Source organism: Apodemus sylvaticus, chromosome X, assembly GCF_947179515.1.
Source record: "Apodemus sylvaticus chromosome X, mApoSyl1.1, whole genome shotgun sequence".
NCBI classification, from domain to species: domain Eukaryota; kingdom Metazoa; phylum Chordata; class Mammalia; order Rodentia; family Muridae; genus Apodemus; species Apodemus sylvaticus.
This window is the reverse complement of record NC_067495.1, coordinates 106,119,713-106,134,784: the sequence shown is the minus strand read 5'-3', so window position 1 is coordinate 106,134,784 and position 15,072 is coordinate 106,119,713. Positions and strand designations below refer to the sequence as shown.

Here is a 15,072-nt window from a genome sequence, read left to right as displayed (position 1 = left end):
AAAGCCACATAGACATGTCATGGTTATACTGCCAAATCACAGTATAAAATCCCTTATGAGAAAACACCAGTTCTTTTGCTGAACTGAAACAGGATCTGGATAAATGAAATGGTATGATATACTTTAAGCCCTTGTAAGAATGTATACCACTCTCTCTGCTGCTGACTTTATAGAGTATACTGAGGGAGGATTTTTGTCTTCTCTGTAGTTGCTAAGTCAGAAGTGTTGTGAGTGACAATGATGTCCATAGGAGTTTCCCTGCTGGACTAAGGAAAAGATGGATAGGGTTTTATTTAAAGAAGACAGAACTGGCTATAGTTGATGAGTGCACATTTGAGCTTTCAGAATCCACAGGGTATCACCTTGGCAGACCACATGATTTAATGGGCTATTGACGAAACAGAAGAAGGAAATAGAAGAAAGCAAAAATACATTAAAAAATCTATAAAAAGCTATTATTTATATACTATATAGCAGGGAATTGTTGATGAAAGGTTTTTTTTATTTCCAAGATCCATATAATTTCAATCATTTAATCATATAGAGACTATTACATACATAAAAAGAGAAACAGATGTAAATTATTTTAATAAAAAATTTAAAGATCAACAAAATCTTTTTATTGTTACACAATCATTCCTAAAGGCTTCCTCTCTCATATATAATTATAGGACATGAAAGGATAGACTTATAGCTCAAGTGGCTTCTGGAACTCAGCAGTAGGCTTGTCAGAGCATGGGGTATTAGAAATATGGACAAGAAAGGGATAGGGCAATGGACTCATGGTTTTATGACTAACAATCTGAAATGCAAGCTGCCGGTTGCATAGGTAAGCTTCTGATCAATAGCATTATTGCTTTGATTCATAGTTCAGGGAAGCAGTGCTTTGAGACTGAAATATTTAAGGGTAAGCTATAGAGGCTGTGGCAAGGGCATCTCATCTGGAAATGGAGTCTCCATGTCTTTTGTACTTGATTGCAGAGTGATAGTCTTTTTATTTTTTTCTTTATTGATGTGTATTTATTGTACACAATACCAACTCTCAAGTTTATCTTTTTTTTTACCATGTTCACCCCCTTGCTTCTTTTCCTTTTTTCCCCCCTTTCATTTTATTTTCTTTTGTTAGTATCTTTTCTTCCTATAGTCTCTCTCCTGTTTCATATTATATTTTATGCATGTGATAACATATCATAAACATTATGTCATATATATATTTATATTATGTTTTATATATATACATATATATATATATATATATATATATATATATATATATATATAATACATAACTTTACCTGTTTATAAAATGTTAAGATCTATAAAGGAGAACAAATTCTATTTACCTTTCTGAGTTTAGCTCATTTCACTTACTATGATGATCACTTACTATATCAATCTCCAGGAAATGGAATCATTTTATTCTTCTTTATGGCTGAATAAAGCTTCACTGTGTATATGCAGCACATTTTCCTTAGCCACTCATTTGTTGATTTCTCTCTCCACTCTTTCCCCCTGAGAAGGCTAGGCTGATTCCATGGCAGCCTTCAAATTTGCAGGTGAGGGGACTTATGCCTAAGAACTAGGCAAGTTCAGACAAGCTCAGACTTGTTACTAGAATAAAAATCCAGGCTTCAGGCAACTAGTCAGAAAACTACCCTGCCAGCAGAAGCTGCCTGGCTAACTGGCCTAGGCAAGGACAATGGGTCAGCAGCAGTTTCCAGACTTCCCCAACAACAGTTCCCCCCCTCCCCCCCTCAGGCTCCAGCAAAGGTTCTGGAATGTCTTTAGAGATAGAACCAAGATTAAGACAGAAAGTCATCCGCCCCTCCCTGGAATTCCTTTAATGTGCTTTAAGTCCAGCCTATGAACTCACTCCTGGATCTCTCTTATCTTGGTAATGGGAGACCCCAGCTTGATGGATTTCTACAGAACAAAGCACTCTTTGTGTTTACATGCTATTTGAATCCGGGGGTATCATTCTTCCATAAATCATAGACCTTGACACCTCCATCTCTTTTACCCCTCTTGTTCCCTTCTACCTCGATTAAGCTCCTCTATCCTTTCATGTCACCCCTGGTTCACTTCCATCCTCATCACCTTTATTTAATATCCCTTTCGGTTCTTCTTACACTGTTTACAAAGTCAGTTTCCCGAGTTAATATATTCACATCATAATGTGCCGGTATCTTATAAGCTTGTCATTTCCTTAGCAAATATGTGAAATATTTTCTTGATATTGAGTGTGATTCTAGAATCCTTGGAGCCTACCCCACAGGTCCATCATGTTCTGGTGTTAAGAACAAGAAATGTGGTCTTCTGCCTCTGACCCAGGGAAAAGGTGCTTGCTATGAGATTTGCAGCTGGCAGACAAGCAATGAAGAACAAAGAAAAAAACAGTACAAAATATCATTAAATTTCTTTGTATTTGAAAGTGACTTTGGTCTCCAAAGTCTCGCAGCAATCTAAGCTTCATATATGCCCACTCTCAGGATTTGAGAGACAAACTGTACCCAGGCTCTTTGTATACTTTCCTGGGCTTTCATATTAAGCCACATGTTGATTCAGAGGCGAGAATTGTCTAGAAACTGAAAGGTGGTCACAAAGATAGCAATGTGCAACTATTTAAAGATAGCACAACAGGTAGAAATTGGTGAGAAGAGACTTTCAGGACAATCAATATTTTTGTTCGCTTTGGCCAATCACATGACAGCATTCCTGCTGTTGAACCATAAGTTTAAAAAGATTACCTCTGCGGGATGGCACTTGAAGGCCATGATTGCTTTGTGGAGTGCCAAGACATTTAAACTAAGGCTTTATGGCTTAAGTGGGTAATGGAGTGAGGTCCAGGCAATCTGTTAGGAGTTTTATTTTTCTGAGGTTCTGAACAAGAGGGCAGCCAAAGGTCTGGACTCTGGCCATTTTAAAAACCAAAATCACGCTGGTGAGGTAGGCCAGTTGTTCAAAGCACTTGCCACCTGACAAAATGATTTCAATTTCCTGAACCTAGGAAAAAATGGAAGTAGAGAACTGACTCTATGCACTTGTCCTCCAAGTTTTACATGTGCTTCCCCATCACACACACACACACACACACACACACACACACACACACACACACACATATATATATAATTGCAAGGACATTTAATTGGGGCTGGCTTACAGATCCAGAGGTTCAGTCCATTATCATCAAGGCAGAAGCATAGCAGCATCCAGGCAGGTGTGATAGAAGAGGAGATGACAGTTCTACATCCTTATCTGAAGGCTGCCAGCAGAATACTGGCTTCCAGGCAGCTAAGAAGAGGTAGTAAAGCCCACACCCAGTGACACACCTACTCCAACAGAGCCACACATTTTAATCATGCCACTCCCTTCCCCCCAAAGGCTTGTTCAAACATAGGAGTTTATAAGGGCCGTACCTAAACATATCATAATTAATGGACAAAATACATTTAGTCCAACTTCAAAAGTCCCCATAATCTATAACTGTCTCAACAATGTTAAAAATACAAAGCTCACAGTCTGTTCTGACATCCATCTGATCACTTAACTATAATCCCCAAAGCAAGACAGGAAATCAGCTGGGCAAACTCCAAACTCCGTATCTCCATGTCTAACATCAAAGTGGTCTTCAAATCTTCACTTCCATTTTTGTCTCTGTTGACTGCAATGAAGTTCTTTGTCCTGGGCTGGTTCCACTCCCTGTTAGCAGCTTTCCTCAGCAGAGATCCCACATCTCAAAAATTTGGGGGTCTCCAATGCAACTTCAATGTTGTTACAGCTTCTTGTTTTAATGTCTGGGATCTAAACATGATCTTCCAAAGGGCAGGCATCACTTCTCCAGCTCTGCCCTCTGTAGCACTCTAAGTTCAGGTTGAGCCACTCACTCCATTTTTACTGCTGTTCTTGGTGATCATCCCATGGTAATGATGTCTCCAATACACTGGGGTCTTTTGCTGCAACTAGGCTTCACCAATAGCCTCTTATAGGCTCTCTTCATGGTGCAAAGCCTCAACTCCTTTGCATGACTCCTTCAGTCCTGGGCCATCAACTACAACTGAGGCTGCACCTTCAACAATGGCCTTCTATGGCCTCTCACAGTGCCAAGACTCAGCTGTTCTTCAAGACCCCTTCATGCCTTTAAAACCGGTACCACCTGGATGATTCTTACGCACTACCAAGTACTGCTGCTGTACAAGTTACAACCTTGGCTATTTCTGAAACATAGCTTTGTTGTGCTCTCAGAAAACACTTCCCAGAAGACTTCACCTCAGTGATGCTGGTCTCTTCTTAATCATTGATAATTCCTTAGCTCCAGCTAACCAGTATCAATTGTCCCAGTATTCCCTTCTATTCTTGACCCTAAAGCCAGAGACAAATGGCTGAAACTTCTGAGTTCTGCTGCTTGCTGGAGCTGGAACATGCTCACCTCTCTGGTCTATCAGTGCTGGGATTAAAGATGTGTACCACCACACTTGGAATTAAGCTTTTCTTCACCCAGAACTTGCTCTTTCCCAGGCTGGCCTTGATTTTAGCCACTCAGTAGGCTTTATCTCCAGGGATTAAAGGTGTGTACCACCACACCTGGATCTAAATTTAGCTGGGTAGGATCTTGTCTCAAAGTCCTACTCCCTTAATCTACTCTCTGCTAGAACACAGGATTCAGTTCTGTTATACTTCCTGGTGCCCCTTTAATATTTAAACCATATATTTTATATTTTTCCCTTCTAAGCTTGCTATGCTTGTTCAAAACACTCTTCATGAAATTTGTCAATGCAATTAATATAAATCTCTTTACCTTAGCTTTAGGTAGACTCTTCAAGCAAGAGCAAAACCCAGCCACATTCTTTTCCAAAATATCACAAAAACAATCTCTTAGCTACATATTGAAGTTCTTTTTCACTGAAACCTTGGGCCAGGTCTGTGCAGTTCAAATCATTCACAGCAACGTCATCCACATTTCTACTAGGTTGACCCATTAAGCCCCACTTAAAACATGTCATGGCTTTCCAAATCCAAAGTCTCCAAAGCCACATTCTTGCAAACAAAAACATGGTCAAGCCTATCACAACAATTCCCCAGTCCCTGGTACCAACTTCTGTCTTAGGGTTTTACTGCTGTGAACAGACACCATGACCAAGATAACTCTTATAAGGGTAATATTTAATTGGGGCTAACTTACATGTTCAGAGTTTCAATCTATTATCAACAAGGTGGGAACATGGCAGCATCCAGGCAGTTATGGTACAGGAGAGGTTGAGAGTTCTACATCTTCATCTGTAGGCTGCTTGCAGAATATTGGATTCCAGGCAGCTACGATGAGAGTCTTAAAGCCCACACCCACAGTGACATACCTACTCCCATAGGGCCAAGCCTTCTAATAGTGCTATTCCCTGGGCCAAGCATATACAGACAATAACATGGGTCAATTGAGAATTATAAAAGCATGTTTCTCCTGAGCCAGGTTCCCATCAGACAAAGTATTGGTAGCAGGGAGTTACTCATACTCAACTTCAATGTTGCCAACCTTAACTAAGTAAGTTAATGTAAGCTGACCTTCCAAGAAGCCAGGAGAGAATGAACAGCTGTGTTTCCCAAGCAGGTCACTTTCAGGCAGGATGATAATACAGTTCTATTTTAATTGAAATTTCTACAAAATCCAGGATACAATGAGAAGACCAAACCTAAGGATTATAGGTATAGATGAGAGTGAAGATTTACAACTGAAAGAGCCAGCAAATATCTTCAAAAAAATTATGGAAGAAAACTTTCTCAACTTAAAGAGAGAGATGCCTATGAATATACAAGAAGCCTACAGAACTCCAAACAGACTGGACCTGAGCAGAAATACCTTTCTCCACATAATAATTAAAACCCCAAATGCACTAAACAAAGAAAGAATATTAAAGGCAGTAAGAGAAAACGGCCAAGTAACATATAAAGGAAGACCTATCAGAATCACACCAGACTTCTTACCAGAGACCATGAAAGCTAGAAGATCCTGGGCAGATCTCATGCAGACTCTAAGAGAACACAAATGTCAGCCAAGACTACTATACCCAGCAAAACTCTCAATCACCGTAGATGGAGAAACTAAGATATTCCATGACAAAACCAAGTTTACCCAATATCTATCCACAAACCCAGCTCTACAAAGAATAATAGGAGGAAAACTCCAATACAAGGAGGGAAACTTCACCCTGGAAAAAGCAAGATAGTAACCTTCCTTCATCAAACCCAAAAGAAGATTAACCACTCAAATATAAAAATAACATCAAAAATGACAGGAAGTAATAATCACTATTCCTTAACATCAATGGACTCAATTCCCCAATATATATATATATATATAAACAATTTTCTAGGAATAGTCAGTGAAAGCTACTGACTCTATAGCTTACCATTAATGTAAATGGGAACCTTTAAAAAGTTAAAATATGGCCTGTATGCAATTCTAGCACTTTCAATACTGCCATGAGTTTCAAGGCCTATAGAGAGATACTTTGTCTCAGAAAACAAAGGAGGGAGGGGAGAGGTAAGGAAAAGAGAGATGAAAGAAAGAAAAGAAGGAAGGAAGGAAGGAAGGAAGGAAGGAAGGAAGGAAGGAAGGAAGGAAGGAAGGAAGGAAGGAAGGAAGGAAGGGAAGGTAGATAGCTAGCCCAGTTTGAACTGGTGCAGTGGCTCAGGCTTTTGCCACTAAGCCTTCATCTTCAGGACCTATATATTACAAAGAGAACCAGTTTCTGCCAGTTATCCATGGACCTCCATACACAAGGTATGGTGTGTGTGTGTGTGTGTGTGTGTGTGTGTGTGTGTACACTATACAGAATGAAGAAAATGTAATATAAAAGTAAAAAGGGCACAGATTAACACAGCTTCCAGGGAAAGGATGCTCTATCTTTAGAAGGTCCACTGGCTAAACTTGAGACTATGGTTAAGGAGAAGCACACTGCTCAAGATAAAGTATTTATAGTAACCCAAGCAGAAGTGTCAGTACTACATAGTACACATTTCTAGGTAACTTCATAGCACCACTCTGATTTTGTAGTAAGACACAAACTTCTCTACAAAAAAAAAAAAATGGTTAATGAATAGAAAGTGAGCCTAGAACATTTGTTATCTTCCCCGAAGAGCCAAGCCAGAAAGTAGACTGCAGTGTTCCTTGAGGGTTAAAGAACAAGCAGACACCAGAGGTTAAAGCTTAGCAAGTTTACATTTCTAGATCCCATGGGGCTCCTCCTTTACAATTTTACTGAGCACTGATGATGGAACACATCAAATTGCCACAATCTAAAGAAAATCACTTTCAAAACTAAACATCATGACAGCCCAAACTATTGATTCTAGGAAATGTATGTGATGGTCACTGGTTGTTTTTATATTATGCCAGGACACTTACCAAAAAACTTACGGATTCATTGTTTCTCACAGCAAAATCTGCAAAGTTGCTCCTGTCCTTTTTTTTTGTAGAGGAAGGATCATGAGAAAGATCAGCTAAGAAGATGGTAAGAGTTTTGAAGTCCATTAGTGGTAATTTATATTTTTAAAATGTTTTTGTTTATTCTTTGAGAATTTCATATATGTTATTATGTTTTTGCCTTCTCCAAACCACTCCCAGATCCATACTCCTTTTTCTACCTATTTAAATTTGTAGTTTTTTTCTCTCTTAAAAGATAAAAAATATCTTAAGCCCAAACCCAAAATAATAATAAATAAACAAACAAAAAACTTCATACTAACACACACATATACATGCTCAGCATGAAATCTGGTCAGTGTTAGCCAGCTGCTTCTGAGCATTGGACCTGCCCTAGAGGATAGTTGATCTACCCAGTGTCATTCCACTGGGGTGCAGGTGGGGCGCTACTGATATTCACTCTCATAGCTGCTTCAACTGCAAATAGCTTCTTGGGTGCAGATTTGACTCTGTGCCTTCTTCCTTTCCTCTGTGCTCAAATTTTGTCTGGCTTAAACTTGTGAAGACCTTTTGCATGCTGTCACAATCTCTGCCACTTCGTATGTGCATCTTCTCTGCTACTTTCTGCCTGAGAAGCCTGTGGCCCCACTCTAGGTCACATACTACTTTGCACACACAATTCTCTAACTTTCTCTCAAGACTTGTGTTTAAATACATATTACGAGGAATCTGATAGGAGGCATGGGATTATTTTGATCTTCTTATATTTGTTGAGGTCTGTCTTGTGACCAATTATATGGTCGATTTTGGAGAAGGTACCATGAGGTGCTGAGAAAAAGGTATATTCTTTTGCTTTAGGATAGAATGTTCTATACATATCTGTTAAATCTAATTGGTCCAAAGCTTCAATTAGTTTCATTGTGTCCCTGTTTAGTTTCTGTTTTCCCGATCGGTCCATTGAGGAAAGTGCAGTGTTGAAGTCACCCACAATTATTGTGTTAGGTGCAATGTGTGCTTTGAGCTTTAGTAAATTTTCTTTTATGAATGGGGGTGCCCTTGCATTTGGAGCATAGATGTTCAGGATTGAGAGTTCTTCTTGTTGTATTTTTTTCCTTTGACCAGCAAGAAATTCGGATGTCCGAGAAGCACCTTAAGAAATGTTCAACATCATTAGTCATTAGGGAAATGCAAATCAAAACAACCCTGAGATTTCACCTCACACCAGTCAGAATGGCTAAAAACTCAGGAGACAGCAGGTGTTGACAAGGATGTGGAGAAAGAGGAACACTCCTCCACTGCTGGTGGGATTGCAAGATGGTGCGACCACTATGGAAATCAGTCTGGTGGTTCCTAAGAAAACTGGACATGACACTTCCTGAGGACCCTGTTATACCACTCCTGGGCATATACCCAGAGGATTCCCCAGCATGCAATAAGGACACATGCTCCACTATGTTCATAGCAGCCTTATTTATAATAGCCAGAAGCTGGAAAGAACCTAGATGTCCCTCAACGGAGGAACGGATACAGAAAATGTGGTACATATACACAGTGGAGTACTATTCAGCTTATAAAAACAATGAAATCATGAAATTTTTAGGCAAGTGGTTAGAACTAGAAAATATCATCCTAAGTGAGGTAACCCAATCACAAAAGAATACACATGGAATGCAATCATTGATAAGTGGATATTAATTAGCCCTGAAGCTCTGAATACTGAAGATACAATTAGCATATCAAATGATTCCCATGAAGAAGGAAGAAGAGGGCCCTAATCCTGGAAAGGCTTGATCCAGCATTGTAGGAGAGTACCAGGATACAGAAAAGGGAGGGAGAAAGATAGGAGAATGGATGGAGAGAAGAAGGCTTATGGGACATATGGAGGGGGGAACTGGGAAAGGGGAAAGCTTTTGGAATGTAAACAAAGAATATAGAAAATAAAAATTAAAAAAAGAAGAAAAAAGAGGAATCTGTGCAAGTTTAAGCAATTTCATAGACATTGTTTGGCATAATACTAGATTATACTAGTATTCTAGACCTTTGGGAATCCCACAAAGCAGGCCAAATCAGATTATACATATCAAGCATCCACTGACCTTCCAGCAAACATGAGGAAAACCTTCTGCAAGTAGCAACTGTGAGTCAATAATATGATTGCCACTCATTCGGAGCTAAGTGCAAGCTCTGGAGAAACAGCAATTACTTTGGGTAACAATTCACATTCTGATGTTTTCCAGCCAAGCTCTGGGCTCAGATATGTTGTGGCTTCAGCTTATGCAGATATGAGCATGCTGTCAAAGTCTCTTCAGGTGCACATGTTAAGCAAGACAAAATCCCAGTGTAGGGGCAGGGAGGACGAGGGGGCCATGAAGTCCTACCACAGGCTGAGCAGCTACTGATCATTTTTGGCTGCTGGGAGAAGGGGAGTCAGTTTTCTTCATGGGTGTGACCTCACATCAAGGAATGGTTCCACACCCAAGAATATTTGGCCTGTATAAATTGGACTCCTAGAGCTTTACATAAAGAGGAAGATAAGAACTTGGGTGGGTAGGGAGGCTGAGGTGGCTCTGGGAAGAACAGAGGGAGGGGACATAGATACTATCAAATTACAATATATGAAAATTTCTGGGAAATAATGAAATGATATTTGAAGAACTTGATTCTGCTAAACTCCAGTTTTGCTTCATGCAAATCAAAACAAAACCCGCAGAAATATCTAGAATATCCAGTAGTTAGTTAGCCCTAGGTCAGGATCTGTAGCAAGCAATGGTGAGGAGATCTAATGACCTTTGTGATTGTCCTGAATGCCTGGCCAGGCAGAGTCAGAAGTGGTTATTTTCTATTCAAAGATTAAAAGCTTCCTCTCACTAGGAAAGGAAAGGAAAGAAAGTAATTGAACACAAAGAACATCCCCCACCCAGCACTCTCTATAAAGATAATAGCAAGGCTAGCACACTGAAATCTACCCAAGATGATTTTATTTCCTGTTGTTGTCTTTTACTTGTTTATCTAGTGGCAAACTTAACAATGGCTTGTTTTGGTGACATAACAGTTTTTTTTTAAACTAAGAGCTTTCTTTCCTTCTAAGTCTTAGAATATAAGGGAAGCACTGGGAATCCCCCATATTTAGGTCTAGGAAACAAACAAAAATACATGGCAAAGGGGAATACAAGAGACTTAATCGATGGCTTCTATCCATCTCACACTCTGTTTTATTTGAGCCTTTTATCTAAACACCAACTTTTCTAGAGACTGCTTGGCATAGGAATGAATGCTTTTTGGATACTACTAGACATTGGAGAATCCCACAAAGATGGCAAAATCAAATTATACACATCAAGGATCCACTGACCTTCCAGAAAACATGAAGGAAAGCTGCTGCAAGTGGCAATTGAAGGCATCCTCCGTCTGTGAGTCAATAAACGTGATTGCTATCTCATTCGGAGCTAAATGGGAGCTCAGGAGAAACAGCTGTTGCTTTGGGTAACAATTCACATTTTGATGTTTTCTAGCCAAGCTCCGGACAGATGACCTTCAACACAATTAGCTCTTTAATCAGCAGGATGCTTCATGATTATTTGATGTCATCCTGCCCTGTGCATTCACACAAAACTCTATTATTAGACTTACTTTTCTCAAAGACTTGACAGGCACCAAGCCAAGTCAACCTGAATGTTTCCATTTCCTGGGAGATGCTGATTTATTCAGGGGGAACCCAGTGAGAACTGTGTCTGGCTAAGTGACACGGAGGTGCCAGTGGACAAGTTAGATGAAGAGATTTAGCTTTCATTGCTTCCTGCAGTGCCATCCCCCTGGCTGACAGACACCTCCTCATGCATAATCTTTCCTTTTTGTCCCCATGGGCAAAATGCTATAAAGGTTGCTGTCTACAAAGATGACCACTTTCTTTCTTTCTTTTTTAATTAGGTATATTCTTTATTCACATTTCAAATGTTGTCCCCTTTCCTGGTCCACTACCCCCTTCCCATCCCCCCAAAATTCCATAAGCCATCTCCCCTTCCCCAATCAACCCACCCCTGCTTCCCTGTCCTGGTATTTCTCTACACTACTGCATCAAGTCTTTCCTGGACCGAGGGCCTCTCCTCCTTTTGGTGTCTAACAAAACTCTCCTCTGCGGCCCCTGTAAGTCGACCACTTTGTAAAAGTCATTATCTCCTAAGGTTCACCATCGAACTTGAGGTTAAAGTTTTAGTCCTTGTCTGTCTGTCTTCTTGTGGACTCAGCTTTCCATGTAGCTTGTAATAATGGAAAGATGTGTTGTTCTTCTGCCTTTGTTGATATAAATGAATGAGTCTGACCTTTAAGAGAGGCTTTCTTCATCAAACCTCATTAAATGGCTCTTTTTTATGTTTACTGTGCTTTTCTGTTGGAGGGAAGGTACCTGGAAGGGAAACGAAATGATAACAGAAAAGGATTGGTTAAGGGAAGGAAGGTTGGAGAGAGAGACAGAAACAAGAGGATGACCGGCTGGGCTGTGGTTTAAGTGGCTTAATGGAATGCATGGTATAATGCATGGATAGGGTGTCTTAGTCAGGGTGTCTATTCCTGTACAAACATCATGACCAAGAAGCAAGTTGGGGAGGAAAGGGTTTATTGAGCTTACACTTCCACGTTGCAGTTCATCACTAAAAGAGGTCAGGACTGGAACTCAAGCAGGTCAGCAAGCAGGAGCTGATGCAGAGGCCATGGAGGGATGTTTCTTACTGGCTTGCTTCCCCTGGCTTGCTTAGCCTGCACTCTTATAGAACCCAAGAATACCAGCCCAGGGATGGCACCACCCACAAGGGGCCCTCCCCACTTGATCACTAATTGAGAAAATGCCCCACAGCTGGATCTCATGGAGGCACTTTCCCAACTGAAGCTCCTTTCTCTCTGATAACTCCAGCCTGTGCCAAGTTGACACACAAAGCCAGCTAGTACATAGGGGTTGTTGCAGGAAGAGGTAAAAGAAAGTACAGGAAGACCCTGGTTGGCTCTGCTCATCTTGGTTTTGGGATTAGATTGATAAAAAAGCCCTCTGCTTCTTCCCTCTTTGGGAAGAAGCAAAGTTTATGCTAGTGTTTGAGGTTAGATGTTAAGTATCCATTCTATAGACTTGTGAAGATTAGTTTTTGTCCAGTTGATACAAACTATAGTTCCCTAGAAAAGGAGAACATCAATGGAGAGAAAGCTTCTATCAGATTGGTCTGTAGACCTATGGGGGCATTTTCTTAATTGATAATTAGTAGAAGAGTTAGATTCCACTGTGGACAGAACTATACCTAGGCAGGAGGCCTGAACTAAGAAAAATTATTGAGCAAGCCAGTGGAAACACACGAGTAAGCAGTGTTCCTCCATGTTTCTACTTCAGTTTTTTCCAGGTTCCTGTCAACTTCTCTTGATGATGGACTGTAAACTATAAGATGTAAGAAAACTGTTCCTTCCCATGTTGTGTTTGGTCCTACGATTTATCACAGCAATAGAAAGCAAATTAGGATGGCAATGGTAGCTTTGTGTTCAAATTGCCTACATGCTTCCCAGTAGTTTATTTTACCTTTGGCCTCCTGACCTCTCTAAATGTACCCATCTCCAGGTCAATGAGTGTCTGTACTCTTACATATATCTTACTCTATCTTTGGTCAGGAAACCACTCCCCTGCCTTTGTAGCCTAGGACTGGGAAAGACATAGACACAAAACCTCCATTCTTAGTCCACTCTAGGGAGAAGGAAGGGAAAGATATTCTTGTTGCAAAGAGAGATCTGTGCTACCAGAAATTACTTTGAAAGCTTACATCTGGTGAAAGACCGAAGTACAGCCTTGAGATCTATGCATATAAATATAAGCAATAAAGTGCCCTATGAATAAAGAGAGTGATGTTAATTGAAGAGAACCAACTTATAGAGAAGTTGCTTATAGATCTAGCAAGAATCTTCATTTTAACAGTTGCCTTTATTATTTTTAGCTTTACAAGAAGTAGTTCAAAAAAAAATCTTCACTGGTCTTGAGTGAAACCGACTCTGAATATGAAGGTTAGAAGGCAGTATTGGCTCTCAATTTGAGAAACAGACTAAAATAATTAAGAGCTAAACATAGCTCAGTTTTTAGTGGTAAGCAACATCAGAGATAGCTGATGCCAAAGAATTACAATGGAGATATAATAGAATAATATAAACAATTATTTACCTTCACATTTCATAAGTTCAAGGAAACAGATGCATTTCTAGAAATGTGCAATTTACCACAACTGAATCATAAGGAAATAAAAATTGTGAGCAGAGCAATAATAAGAAAGAGGAATGGTTCAATAATAATAAATATCTTTCAAAAATATTCCTAATTAATTACTATATGAGAATCTTTAATGAGAGGATGTAGAGCTGGATGTTCTGGATGGCACAAATGACACTAAATTGGGTGGGGTAGAGAGTAGAGGGCAGTAGTCAGGGCTGGGGGGAGAAGGAGGAGGCAGCGAATCACTTATAAATGGTGCCCAAGTAGGATCCGGAAGCCTAATTCCAGAAGGGTAAGCGACTGCCGTGCTTTCGTGGGCCTCTTCTTTATGAAGCAAAGTGTGTAAAGGTTGCCATAAAGGACAGACAAGTGAAGTACTCCATCCATTACAGTGGTTGGAATAAAAAGGAACAATATGCAGAGGGCAGGATGAGAGGGGCTTCTCCAGGGAAGAAGACATCGGGTCTGCAACAGAAAAAATGTTGAAGTGAAAACAAAAAAGAACAAACAAACAAACAAAATCTTGGAAATGGAGATGGTGGCAGTACCAGTAGGAAACCTCAGCCTCCTAGAAAGAAGAGAGCCTGGGTTGATCCTATCATTGAAAATGAAGAAACACTCATGAACAGAGTTGAAGTTAAAGTGAAGATCCCTGAAGAGCTGAAACCATGGCTTGTGGATGACTGGGACTGGATCACCAGACAAAAGCAGCTTTTTCTTTTCTTCTGGCCAAGAAGAATGTAGATTGCATTTTGGAGGATTCTGCAAATTATAAGAAGTCTCTGAGGAAATATAGGTTATAAGGAGTATGCTGTTAATGAGATTGTGGCAGGGACAAAGGAGTACTTCAATGTAATGTTGGGCATTTAGCTACTCTACAAATTTGAGAGACCACAGGATGCTGAAATTCTCTCAGATCACCCCAATGCACTCATGTCCCAGGTGTATGGAGCGCCACATTTACTGAGATTATTTGTGTGAATTGGAGCGATGTTGGCTTTTACACCTCTAGATGAGAAAAGCCTTGCTTTATTACTGAACTATCTCCATGATTTCCTCAAGTACCTGGCAAAGAATTCTGCACCTCTGTTCAGTGCCAGTGATTATGAAGTGGTTCCTCCTGAGTACGATTGGAAGGCCGTGTGAGGGGTGTGCTCTCTCTCACTCGTGCTTGGATCTCTGTTAACAGTTTGGTTCTCAGTCCTTCTCTTGTACCAATGGTGTACTTTGAAGACTGTTAGTGTATAACAGAATTGATGTTTGTTTTCTGTTTGATTTTAAACAGAGAAAATAAAAGGAACAACTGCACTGTTTTTCTTTCTTTCTTTTTTTTTTTTTTTCATTTCAAAGTTTCTACCAGTGTATCCGTGATGGACAGCAGAGAGACATGCTGTCGAGGGTTTGCCTAGTTGACAAAGCTGCT

General features: G+C 40.1%; 1 pseudogene; it reads left to right on the top strand.

Annotated features, from left to right (window-relative positions):
* Positions 1 to 13,901: 13,901 nt before the first annotated feature.
* Positions 13,902 to 14,858, top strand: LOC127675133 (mortality factor 4-like protein 1; annotated as a pseudogene).
* Positions 14,859 to 15,072: the final 214 nt, after the last annotated feature.